Here is a 14,474-nt window from a genome sequence, read left to right on the forward strand (position 1 = left end):
AAGTAATTCTAGAATCATTCTGAACCATTTTTATTTTATGGGAAACAGGATTGTTACTGGCATTTGTGTTGACATTCTGTGAACATGAGCATGTAATAAAAACATACAACCAGATATAATGTTCTTTTGCTTTTCAAGAATATATTTGTTTTAAATGTGGATTTTGTCAGTTTTTTGGGAAGGGGTCTTGACACAGTGTTTCAACAACAAAAAAAAGTTGAAACCGTTAAACAGGGAAATTACACAATGAGGTAAAAGGGAAACCAAATTCATGAACAGAGAATAATGTACAAAAAAAATACTGAACATAAAGCAGAGTATAAAAAAAAAATCTGGATACAAGGGTCACAGGGAGAAGGCTTCTGGTATATGGGAGAAACCAATATTAAATATAAGATCAATCCTGCATCGAGGGGGGCAGGGGGGAGTTCTGTGTGTTTTATTCATGTATGTAAAGGTGTATATAGGTCTGTGATTGTATGTATATAATTTTATTTTTTTAATTTTTTTTAATATTTGAAATATTCAAAGTTACAACCATTTCAAAGTCATTCAGTGTTCCAAGCATGATCAATAAAGGTACAAAGACTATATGCTTACACAACTGTGACTTGTCCATTTGAATAAACACATTACAGGTGGTTGAATACAAATAAACGTGAGGTTGATTATACAGCCAGCGGGTGAAAAAGCATCACATATTTAGCACTTAGAAGGATTCACTGCGTGCATACGCAAGGTAGGTATACAGTGTGTCTTTGGGGAATCCGTTTAAGATCTCGGCTCCTATAGGTAGGGTAGAACGCCTGGGTTAAACTGTGATCAGTTGGTCAATACCAAGTACTTGTGCACATTGTCTATTGTGTAGGTGTAGTATCCCAAATAGTGGGCCACTGGGCCCCACCCCCATGTGGCCTCTGGGATTTATACCGTAGAAGACAGTCTTCCCGTAGCGGTGACCTGCTCCCATTTCCTACTACCTCAATTTGATAAGGGGTGTGATATATGATGTTTGTGTTTTGGGGGATATGGTCATACCAGTCAAACAAAACGTGTGCGTGTAATTCTAGTGTGGATGACTGTTGCCCTGAGGCTATGTGGGTTGTGTGTATGAATCGCAGAACTGCTGAAGTAGTTATAATTGATGGTAATACCATAAGTCCTTGGGAACGGGAAACACACCTGGATATAATAATAGCTTTACTACTACTCAACCTTTTGTGGGTAAGGCGGAAGGTGGACAGGTGAAATTCCGTGTTAAGTGCCACCATAAGTTTCAGGTTTTAAAACATTGTGGGGTGTTCATTACAGTAGAAGAACAATATGTTGCAGTTGGTTATACATGATCATACAATAAAATGAGTACAAAGTAGGAACATTAATGTGACCCTATTTGTTCAGTAATAACCACGAAAAAGGAGAGGGTGGGTCAATGCTAATCATACCTGCGTAATGTGGCCTCTAGTCAGTGAAAACAGGTCGTAAACCATGTGGGGGAAACTGGGTGAAACATAAACCTTCAGTTTGGTGTGCCAGTTGGCTTGAGGTCTTACATGAATACGGTTACTGTGAGCAGACACCGGACCGCTGGCTTGGCTGGGGTGTTCAAGGAAACGCGTCCAGGGGCCAACGTCTTTTCGTACTTGTCATATGTATGTGTTAGGGAAGAGTGCACCTCCTCTAAGAGGCAAACGGACTCCATCTTATTGATCCATTACCTGATAGTGGGGGCTCCTGTTTTCCCCCCCCCCCCCCCCCCCCCCTTCAGTTTACTGGAATGAGGGCATTGGCAGCGGTGATCAAATGTGAGATCAGTGATAGTCTGGGGATAGGGTGCGGATAGTGGAAGAAAAGTAGTGTTCCAGGTGTAGTAGGCAATCTGATTCTGGTCACTAGGTGAATCATTTTGGACCAGTACACTTGAATAGTTGGGCAGGTCCACCATACATGGCCTGTCGTCCCCACAGGGTGGGAGCATCTCCAGCAAGCTGCCGATGCTTTGGGGGAAGATTGTATGTATTTTTGATGGTGCTAAATGCCATCTGGAAATCCGTTTGTAGTTTCCTTCTTGAGTGTGTGCGCTGATGCTAGATTTATGTACATTAACGAATATACGTTGCCAGTCCTTGCGCGTGAGTGTGAAATTGAGCTCAGATTCCCATAAGCTTGCATATTTTGTCAAGGAGGGTGATGCTTTCTGTTGCAGTGTTTTGTACATCAGTGAGAAGAGTTTTGTTTTAATGCCTCTTAAGGCACAGTGGTTTTCGAATGATGTGAGTTGTCTGTTCCCTTTAAGGAGGTTAGGGGTGGACGTGATAAAATGGTTGAGCTGGGAGTACCTGAATTGTTCTAACGCTGTGGGTGTTGTATCGGGCCTGAAATTGTGGAGGGGTATGACAACCCGATCATTCAGTACTGAGTGAAGGGTGAGGTAGTGAGAAGAATGGAGTGCTGCAAAGGAGGAGCGGTGGAGGCCTGGTGGGAACCCTGGGTTGTGTGTGATCGGGTATAAAGGGGACGGGTGGGGGGAGATGCTCGATAGTCCCCTAATTTGTGACCAGACTTTAAGAGTGGGTGTTATCGTGGGGTGTGAGACATGGGCTCCTCCGGGGGAAGCTCTCCCCGTGTGCTGCCACGGGACTGTGTGTAGTGGATGTTGGAATCCGGCTTCTTCCAGAAGGACCCAGTGTTTATGGTTGTTTGGACGTGCCCATTCGTATATTCTCCCCAGCATGTTAGCTTGATAATGCATTTCAGTGTACGGAAGGCCTAGGCGGCCTTGGTGTTTGTGGCGGGTGAGGGTTTTATACGGAAGCCTGGGGTGAGTGTGGGCCCAAATGAAGCGAGGAAATGCTTATTTTTCTAAATGTCAGAAATTAACGATTTGGGTATAGCTATAGGAATGGTTTATAATAAGTACAGGATTTTGGGGAGTACGTTCATCTTTATGATGTTTATGCGGCATAGCCACCCAAAGTGTGGATTGTGCCATTTAGTTAGGTCCTGAGAGTCTGCAACAGGGGTAAGTAATTCAGTTCAAAGAGTAGATGAGTGTATGGGAAGGTGTATTCCTAGATATTGAACGGATGTGGGTGACCACAGAAAGGGGAAAGAGTTTTGTAAGGATCTCTGTTTATTCATGTAGAACTAGTGGGAGAATAACACGTTTTGTGAAATTGACGTTGAAGTTCGAAACATGGTGGTATAGGGAGATTTCTTCCACGATCTGTGGCATAGACTGCAACGGTTGTGTAATCGTGAATCGGTCGTCCGCAAAAGCTGCCACTTTGTATTCATCGCCCTGTATGGTGAAACTGTAAATGTTTTGGTTGTCCCTAATGCCCTGGAGAAAGTGTTCCATGATGAGGACGAACAGGAGCGTCAAGGGGCACCCCTGTCAAACGCCTTTTCTGCGTTGATTGATAGTAAAAGACTCGGGGTTTGGAGCTCTGAGCTAAATGCATTGGGTTTATTAATTTGGTGATGTTCTTGGCCTCGCGTTCTGGCACAAAGCCTGCCTGGTCGGGTTGTACTAAACCCTGCAGGAGGGGGCGCAGGCAGTTGGCCAAGATCTTAGTGAAGATTTTAAGGTCAGTATTCATAAGGGAAATAGGGCGGTAACTGCCGCACAGGGTTGTGTCCTTCCTCGGCTTTGGAATGAGTTATGTGGGCTTCCTGGGCGGCATCTGGTAACTGCAGGGAGGCGATGAGGGAGTTGAACGCTTCAGTAAAGGGAGCCGCGAGCAGTTTTGAAAATGTTTTATAATATTTAATCGTGAAGCTGTCCGGTCCAGGGCTTTTGCCTAGAGGGGAGGCTTTCACGGCTAAGAAGAATTCATCCATATGTAGGGGTGCTTCTAGGTGTTGGAGGAGGTTACGAGGAATTGTTTGTTTGATTTGGGGAGTGAGGTATTGTTCCACTTCCGTAACAGTAGGTGGGGTGGATCGTATATTGTAGAGGTCTGTATAAAGCTCTTGGAACGCCCTGAGGATGTCTGGGCGTTTATGGGACGTCTTCCCGCGTTCGGGTTTTAATTTTGGAAATAAATGTGGATTTTCTCGTGTCTTTGAGTGCGTTGGCCAGTAGGCGACTGCATCTGCCCCTTGGGAGTAGTAGGAGTGTTTTGTAAATAGTGTATGATGTTTAGTTTGGGCATTCAGAATCTGCTGCAGTTCTGATCTCTTTTCTAATAGTGTCTTGTAGTGTTCTAGCGTGGCTGGAGGCTTATGTACACGTTCTAATGTTCTTATCTCTCCCACGAGTGCATTTGCTTTTCCTTCGCTGTTTTTTAAGGTTGGAGGCTAATGCTATGAGTTGCCCCCTGAGCACACATTTATGTGCCTCCCATACCACGGTTGGTGCGGTGAAGGTCCTGTTTTCTCGTCAAAGTATTGTTTAAGAGATTTTTGAATTAGGTCAGTAGCTACCTTGGTGTTTAATAAACGGTCGTTTCATTTCCATTGGAAGGAACAGGGAGGCAAATCGGGGATCTGGATGTCAAGAGACAGGGGTGCGTGGTCGGATATTCCATATTCACAAGAGCGAACCAGGTGAAGAAACCTGTGCTGGGTGAATATCATGTCAATCCTGGAATATGTGTGAGTCACGTGCGAGTAGAAGGAGTAGTTGGGGTGTGTGACGCGCCATATGTCAAATAATCGTGTTTCGTCTAGGAGTGAGGTAAACCTTTTTCTGGCTGAGGAGTGATATCGGGTCGCTGTGGATGTAGTATCCATGTGAGCGTCTAGGGAAATATTAAAGTCCCCTCCCAGGAGTAAGATCCCTTCAGTGAATGTCTCTATGAGTTTGAGGTATTTCCTGAACAGTCTGCTCTGCCTTCTATTCTAGGCATGTAAAAGTTCACAAGGGTATTAGACCATTAGAAGTCTCCCTGAGTCAGTGGATTCATGCATCTTATAGATGAATGGGACCCCAGCAGCTATCAATATGGCCACTCCCCCCGCTTTGGAGTTTGTATAGTTACTAAAGTATCCTTTAGGGTAGTGCTTGTTGCATTATGTGGAGGCGGTATCTGCTCTAAAGTGAGTTTCCTGTAGAAAAGCTTTTAAGTTGTGGAGCACTGCAACCTGTTTTTCAGGAAGATTTAGGCCCCTAGCGTTGAGGGATACTAATCTGAGGATGGCCAGGCCGATTCCAACCATGTTGTTTCCTGGTTTGTCAGACCAGACCTAGAACCAAACCGAAAATCAAAATAACTCTTTACAAGTGAACAAAAAAAGAAGGGTCACCGGTTAATTGCACAATTGTGTTTTGTCTGTGTTTGTGGGAAATAACTGGTATTGTTAGCAACTGTCCCCAGGTACTAGAAACGTGTACCTGTGGATTGGTATAGTCGCTACTGAACTGGACAACCATCCATCCCCCCCCCCCCCCCCCGTCTAACTAAGCCCACACATACCGACCAATGCTTTTGAGGGTTCCCCCGCTTAGACGGCCCTCGCTCACCCACTCAAACCCCAAATGCCACAACAAAACGACTACGATACAGCCACCCCCCCCACCACCCCACTCACACACTATACCCAGGGCAATAAAGCAGGCAAACTAACTCAAAGCCAAGCATTTCGAGTCAAGAATTCCATATATTCATTCCCACTCCAAAGGCAAATTATACAACCCAGAAGACATAGTAAATGAATTGGCACAATACTACCATAATTTATATAAGCTTAAAGACGACAAATCTACATCCCAACCAAGCACCATGGATATACACTCCTTTTTAGAAGGCGTTACATCACTACCCCGACTAACCCTAGCCCAAAGTACGATTCTCGACAAACCATTTACAGAGGACAGGTCACAAGAGCCATCCAATCCATTCCAAAGCATAAAGCTCCAGGACCAGATTGGTTGTCCAACTATTATCACCATCTAAAATCCACATTGGTCCCGTATCTCACCTTACTTTTTAACGACATAAAAGACGCCGGTACCATGCCCAAAGAGATGCTGGAAGCCTACGTAGTAACACTCCCTAAACCAGGCAAACAGCCCAGTGCCTCTGGAAACCTTAGACCCATCTCCCTGTTAAATGCTGATGTTAAGCTATATGCAAAACTATGAGCATCTAGACTTAAAGCCTTACTCACGTATTTAGTGTCAGGAGAACAAGCAGGCTTAGTTCCTGGAAGACAAGTAGGTGACAATACTAGACACTTCATTAACCTAACAAATTGGGCCAAAAAAAAGTAATCAGAAGTGGGTTCTTATAGCGCTCGACGCCGAAAAGGCAATCAACCGGTTACACTGGGAATATATGAAAATGACACTTGCCAAAATGGGCTTTTCTGCTTTCACCTTAACTGGTATTTTGGCACTGTATCAAAGTCCTGCAACTAGAGTGTTCAACTCCGGGTTCCTGTCAGACCCTTTCAACATTTGTAATGGCACTCGTCAAGGCTGTCCCCTTTCTCCCGTCTTGTTCATACTATGTCTAGAACCCCTCATCCATCGCATAAGAACACACTTTAACAGTAAAAGACTCAATACCCCAGCAGGGACCCCAAAAAATTGCACTATTTGCAGATGACATACTACTTTATGTCACAGACCCTCACACATCAATCCCTCACTTAATGGACTTACTAAAACAATATGGGGAAGTGTCCTACTATAAAAATACCCTGACAAAAACACAGGCACTACCCATAGGAATTCCTGCCTCTGCAACACAAACACTAAAACTAAATCACCCATTTGACTGGAGAAACATCAACCTAACTAAATCCGACGCCCAACTTGTACAAGAAAACCACCAGCCAGTAATCCACAAAATACAAGCCCAACTAGACTCCTGGCGGGGTCTGGAGGTGTCATGGCTGGGTAGGATTCACACCACCAAGATAATGGCACTGCCCCATGTGCTGTATCTCTTCCGCACAATACCGGTGGCACTACCAGACAAGCTCATAAAGAGGTTCCAAAATGTATTCAACAACTATATCTGAAAAAAAACAAACAAACAAGAATTGCGAGACGATTAACTTGGCAAAGACCTATGAAAGGAGGCTTGGGGATCCCTAATGTAAAAGCTTACTATAAGGCAGCTATTTTAGCGCAGGGCCTGGGAGTTCTGACTGGTGGTGCTCCCCCATATGGAAACAACTGGAAGATGCTTGCATCCACCCAGCCACGATAGATCACATGCTCTGGATGGGCACAGAGTGGGACTCGCAAAAAAAGGGCTACTTACCAAGCACAAGACTAATGATCCGAGGTTGGGCAAGTTGGGCCAGCCCACTCACCGGAACTGCAAACCTTCTCTTCTTGGCCCCTATTGAAGTTCTCAACTCCATATCAGAGAACATTTCCATCAAAAACTGGGTATACAAAGGGATAAAACATGTTCACTAACTATACGCCGCACAGAACCTTAACCCCTTAAGGACACATGACGTGTGACATGTCATGATTCCCTTTTATTCCAGAAGTTTGGTCCTTAAGGGGTTAAACCATTTCCAGATTTACAATTATAATTTAACCTATCATCTAGGGACATATTCACATACATAAGAGTGAAACACATCTTACAAACCTATAATATACAAGGCTGTGAGGAGTCCCAGCTAACCAAATTCGGGCTACACAGCATAGGCAAAGGTACAAAAGCCAAACCACTCTCCCTGTGCTATAACTCCATAAATGACGCAGACCCACTCTTACGCCATAGCTACATAGACCAATGGGAGAAGGAGATGAACACCTCCATACCTCTACCTATTTGGCATCAAGCCATACAACTCACTAAAACATCATCACAAAGCTTGTTCCATTGGGAGGCTTACTGCAAGATCCTGATGAGGTGGTACCTGGTCCCAGCTAGACTGGCTCACATGTAGCAAGCCGCCTCACCTCTATGTTGGAGATGTGGAATATATGTGGGATCACTCAAACACATCTTCTGGGATTGCCCCATATTAGTACCGTATTGGCGGCAAGTAGAGAAAGTTCTCCAACGACTCATGCCGACTCCCGTTCCATTTACAGTAGAATGCTATCTCCTACAACTCTCTCTGGCCATCTTCTCGTCCAGCCAAAGAGTAGTTGCCATACACATACTAATGGTGGCAAAAATTAGTATAGCGAGCCACTGACAGGTAACAAAGGTGCCATCAATGTCAGACATTTGGCACAGGGTAGATTCCACTAATGAATACGAGCGCATGGCGAGTAGAATTAGAGGAAAGGAAGAATTGCATACGAAAGAGTGGGCCAGTTGGACGATTCACCGACTGACCCTAAAACCCCTACACACATAAACAACACGTTCATAATCTAGGTTGACGACTACTATAAACCGGGGCATACACTCCTCAAAATGGTCACTCCTCAAAATGTGCAAGTTATCAGTTAGAAACAAAGGAATGTCAGTTAAAGGGACACTGTAGGCACCCAGACCACTTCAGCTAATTGAAGTGGTCTGGTTGCTGTGTCCGTATTGCACTTAGTGCTGCAATGTAAAACATTGCAGTTCCATAAAACTGCAATGTTTTCATTGCAGCTCTAAGTCTGCTGTCAGTGGCTGTCCGCTTCCGGAATCGAAATGTACCTTTGGTCCGTTATCTGACACTGGACGTCCTCACGCTCTGCATCCAGCATCAGATTTCCCCCATAGAAAAGCATTGAATAATGCATTCCTACAGGGAAATCCTAATGTGAGCGCATGCGCATTAGGGCTCCCCGGGCTGACGTCGGCAGGGGAGGAGTGTGGGTGGAGCCTGATCCTTCAGCCCTGCTGGAGGGATGGAGCGCGAGGGACGGGGGTTCCTTAGATACCTATAGTGCCAGGAAAATGACTTTGTTTTCCTGGCACTATAGGATCCCTTCAACCTCCGCTGTCTACAGTTTTTCACATTATAAAACACATATCCTTTGTTAGCACTTGTCTTGCAAGGAGGGTGAGGGATCAGTTACATCTGTTGGCCTTGAGTGGAAACAAGCCTATGTACAACAAGTGTGATATTGCTGATCATACACTTTTTTCTATTAACCCTTCTAATGCCACTAAGCAGTCTTATCCAATATCAGTTGGATTATACCAGTTTGCATTTTAGCGTTACATAACTATATGATTATTTGCCACAATCCCTTTTGATAAATTTTTGATAAATTTCATCTGTTCACTTCCATTTCTATAACAGTAGGCCTGAAAAAGTTTATTAGTCCCTACATGTCCTAGGGACACAAGACATGCCATTTAGGGTTCTTGTGGCTAAGAAAAACTAATAGAGGAGTTGAAATTCTATTAGACATCATGTAATTAGCTGAAACACCCCCGTAAACAAAAGTCAGTTACATTCAACATTGTTTTGCCAAATGAACCCAGACATTGCTATCAGGACGTGTGTCAAGTAACAGGACAGGATAATTTCTTCAGTTCCTGACTGTTCATATGCTGGCATAATAGGCAGCAAGCGCCCAGATGAAGACAACAAGACAAATCCATCCAAGAAGCAAACTTATGTACAAATTAATGTATGAATAGTTTATGATTCACAAGCTCCCTTCTATGAATTTCAACTTTTCATCACTGGAAAGTGGTCAGGAATTATTATGCCAGTCAAAACACTTACTTGTTGGTTCTTTGGAAAAGCAACTTGAGACCTTGTCTCCTTTCGGCTGCACAAGGTCGTACACAGAGGCGGCTCTCTAATTAGGCTGTTTAGGCGGCCCCTAAGGCCTCACACTGGCTGGGGCCTCGCGGCCGCATAAACCGCATGTGGGCAGACTGTTTCGGTTCCTCGGTCAGTGACTGAGGACCCGACACCAGGAAAGGGCCCGGCGGCTTGCCTGGTATGCCGCCGGGTGCAAGGCCCCTCCTGACTGCCTGGCCAGCCACCGCAGACACCGGTCTGCAGCTCCGCAGTGAGCAGAGCTGCAGACCATGTGTCTTGCGAGAACTGGCCAATCAGAGCATTGCCGCGGGTTACCACAGCAATGCTCTGATTGGATATTGCGAGATTTATGGTCTGCAGCTCTGCTCACTGTGCAGCTGCAGACCGGAAGTAATGGTCACCGGACCACAAGGGAATAAATCAAGGTAGGTTGTCCCCCCATCAGAACCCCCCTCTCTCTCACATCTCCAACCACCCTCAGCATCACCCCCTCCACCCCCCTCAGCATCACCTCCTCACCCCCTCAGCATCACCCCCCCACCATCCTCAGCATCATCCCCCACCACCCTCAGCATCACCCCCCCACAGCATCACCCCTCACCCCCTCAGCATCACCTCCCCACCACCCTCAGCATCACCCCCACCACCCTTAGCATCACCACCCTCCCTCACCATCACCCCCTCACCATCAACCCCCTCCCTCACCATCCCCCCTTCACCATCAACCCCCTCCCTCACCATCAACCCCCTTCCCTCACCATCAACCCCCCTCCCTCACCATCAACGCCCATCCCTCACCATCAACCCCTCACCATCAACCCCCCTCCCTCACCATCAACCCCCCTCCCTCAACATCAATCCCCCTCACCATCAACCCCCGTCACTCACCATCAACCCCCTTCCCTCACCACCAACATCAACACCCCCTCCTTCTCACATCACCCTCCTTCCCTCCCTCATCACCCCTCCTCCCTCTCACCATCACCTGCCTCTCCCTCTCACCATCACCCGCCTCTCCCTCTCACCGTCACCCCCCCTCCCTCTCACCATCACAACACATTTCAAGCAGCTACCCCATACACACAGGGTCTCAGACAAAAACGCAAACATGCTGACAGAGACATACATTTACACACAAGGATACGCTCTGTCAGACACACTCTCAGGCACATACACAGGTAAACTGTTCATCAATGTTTATATGTGACACTTTTTTGTTAGTGGGGCCTCATGTTTGAGTTTTGCCTAAGGCCTCATAAAGTCTAGAGCCGCCTCTGGTTATACACATATAATATACATGTACATGTAATTATTTTAATGTGTGTGATTATACATTTTTTAAAATCTTTTTTTTACCAGTAGGGGGAATACTTGACATCCCAGGCATTTTCCCTGCAGGAAGCTCTATGGCAGAAGCATCAGTCTAAATAAGTAATTTAGGTGGCCGCCTAAGGCCTCGCATTGGCTGGGTGTGAGCTGCAGACTAAAGTGTCTTGTGATCCCCAGCCAATCAGAGCGTTGTTGTGGCTTACCTCGGCAACGCTATGACTTCTGGAGATCACGAGACTCTATCACTTGTTCTGCAGCTCACTTCCGGTGAGACTGCAGACCGGATAGGAAGGTCACCACCAGGGAGAATGACAGTCCACAGGACCACCAGAGAGCTAGGACAATGCTATGGGAAATAAAAGGTATTACTATCACCCTTCCTTCCCTCACACTGCCACCAGTCACCCCCTCCCTCCCTGACAGTGCCACCTGTCAACCCCTCCCTCAGCCCCCTGCCACCCCCTCTCTCAGCCCCCTGTCACCCCCTCACTCTGCCACCTGTCACCCCCTCCTTACCTCTCTCTGTCCCTTGTCACCACCTCACTAAGCTCCCTGTCACCCCCCTCACTCAGCCCACTGTCACCACCTTACTCAGTCCCCTGTCTCCTTCCTTCACTCTGCCCCCTGTCACCCTCTCCCTCCCTGACACTGCCACTTGTCACCCCCTCCCTGACACTGCTACCTGTCACCCCCTCACTCTACCCCATGTCACCCCCTCCTTACTCTGCCCCTGTCACACCCTCCCTAACACTGCCACCGGTCACCCCATCCCTCAGCCCCCTGTCACCTCCTCACTCTGGCCCTTGTCACCCCCTCATGCAGCCCCCTATCACTACATGCCTCCCTCAGCCCCCTGTCACCCCCTCTCTCTGTCCCTGATCACCCCCTCACTCTGCCACCTGTCAACCCCTTCTTCCCTTACTCTGCCACCTGTCATCTCCTTCTTCCCTCACTCTGCCACCCCCTCATTCTGTCACCCCATCCCTCCCTCACTCTGCCACCTGTCACCCCCTTTCACACTCTGTCACCCCATTTCACACTCTGTAATCCACTCCACACACACACAGGGTCACCTCCCTCCACACACTGTCACCACCCTCTACACACACCGTCACCTCCCTCCACACACCCTGTCACCATTCCCCACACACACACTGTCACCACACACTATCACCCCATTAACCCTGCCACACTCACTTTAACCCGTCCTGATCCTGTTGTCACATATTCATCCGCACATAAAAATGTGGTTAATGGCATTTACTGTCCTGACTCACAGAACCATACATTCACATACAAGGATACTCACTGTCAGACGTACTCTCAGGCACATACACAATGCCAGACAGATTCAGAAATACATAGTAAAAACAAAGAGAACGTTACCTGCGCTCTGGCCTAAATCCCCATGTGCATTTAAACAAAATGGAGGCTCTTTAGTTTTATTCCAATGGCCATTTGAATATATAAGCTCACCAGCCATGTCAAGGCAAGCCTCAATAGGTGAGTTCCTACACTAGCCATTAGATATGCTGATATCAGCCAAGAATCTCCAGTGAGACAGGAAGGGGTATTTTATAAACCCTTTAACATTTAACCCTTTATAGGGCTTCTACACATACAATAAACTTTGCTGATATCAGACAAAGTGAGACAGAAAGGGGTGTTTTATAAACCCTTCAACATTTAACCCTTTATAGGGCTTCTACACATTCAATAAACTTTGCTGGTATCAGACAAAGTTTAAACGTCTCTAATGAGACATGAAGGGGTGTTTTATAAACCCCTACATACTTTACCCCTTTCTGTCTCACTTTGTCTGATATCAGCAAAGTTTATTGTATGTGTAGAAGCCCTATAAAGGGTTAAATGTTAAAGGGTTTATAAAATACCCCTTCCTGTCTCACTGGAGATTCTTGGCTGATATCAGCATATCTAATGGCTAGTGTAGGAACTCACCTATTGAGGCTTGCCTTGACATGGCTGGTGAGCTTATATATTCAAATGGCCATTGGAATAAAACTAAAGAGCCTCCATTTTGTTTAAATGCACATGGGGATTTAGGCCAGAGCGCAGGTAACGTTCTCTATGTTTTTACTATGTATTTTAAGTTGTTGGATACGAAGTTACTGGTGCTGTAAGCACGGTGCTTTAGCTTTGTGTTTGTACATTCAGAAATACACACAGCCAGATAAACACATTGTGACTGCAGGGCTGTATTAGTCAATATTTGTGTCTCTGTGCATCAGTGTGTTTGTGTGTGTGTATGCATATGCATGTATCAGTGTGTGTATGTATTTGAGTGTTTATATGTGTGCATGTATTAGTGTGTGTGTGTGTGTGTGTCTGTCTGTCTGTCTGTCTGTCTGCAATATAGGCAATGCAAAGATAAAGTTGCAAGCAATATATATATATATATATATATATATATATATATATGATAGGCATGCATGCATACATACATATACAATACATGGGGAAACACATATATGATAATATACATGTAAATTAATTTAGGATATGTGGGGAAATGTCTATGACATTGTTTTCTTATATGTAACTTTATTATTTGGGAAAATATTTTTTTTTCAAGCCCAACCAAAATATACATTTTTGTTTCAAATAACCCCTTCACACTGGCACTTATGTATACGCGAAAATACCCAGCAATCGTGTATAAATGATTAGCATAATTGCAAATTAAATTTGTTTATTGCAAATTATACCATAACTACAGTCAAAATGCTCACAACGTAGTGGCATAGGGAGCTGCAACCAGGGCCGGCCTTAGGCAATTAGGCGCCCTGTGCGAAAAGTCTTCACGGCGCCCCAACCCCCACTAAGTTGCCTGAATATAGTAACACACACAGGCACCTGGGACGTGTGTATCGCGAGGCAAACAAGGCATCTGCCTTGGGTGGCACTTTGCAGGCCGCCCCCAAATGCCCAGGCAGATCCCTTGCTTGCCTCGCTTCCTGGAGGGCTCAAGAGCTGGCCGGCTGGCCACTTTTGAGCCCCCCTGAGGCTGGCAGCGGGCAGCAAAGGAGCATACTCACCTGAGCTCTTCCTGCTCAGCTCCCTTCCGCGCCAGGAGCCGGAATATGACCTCAGTCTGGCTCCCGGGAACACTACCTACTCACCCTGTGCGCCCCCTGCCTGCCTGCCAGCAGCCACACTGGACTGCAGGTAAGAAATCCACTCCAGCTCTCCCAGGGAGTCTGGGTGGATTTAAAATAAAATTAAACAAATATTAGTTTGTGAGTGTTAGTGGAAATGTCTGTGTGTGTGTGTGTCTGTGAGTGTGCATGCCTAAGTGAATGAGTGTGTGTCTGTGAGTGAATGTGTGTGTGTGTGTGGGTGTCTGTATGTCTGTAAGTGTTTGTCTGTAAGTGTTTATGTGTGTTTGTGTCTGTGAGTGAATGTGTGTGTCGGTCAGTGAGTGTGTATGTGTCGGTCAGTGGGGGCGTGCATCTTTCAGTGAGTGGGTGCATTTGTCAGTGAGAGTG

This window comes from Pelobates fuscus, chromosome 4 (assembly GCF_036172605.1).
Source record: "Pelobates fuscus isolate aPelFus1 chromosome 4, aPelFus1.pri, whole genome shotgun sequence".
Classification (NCBI taxonomy): domain Eukaryota; kingdom Metazoa; phylum Chordata; class Amphibia; order Anura; family Pelobatidae; genus Pelobates; species Pelobates fuscus.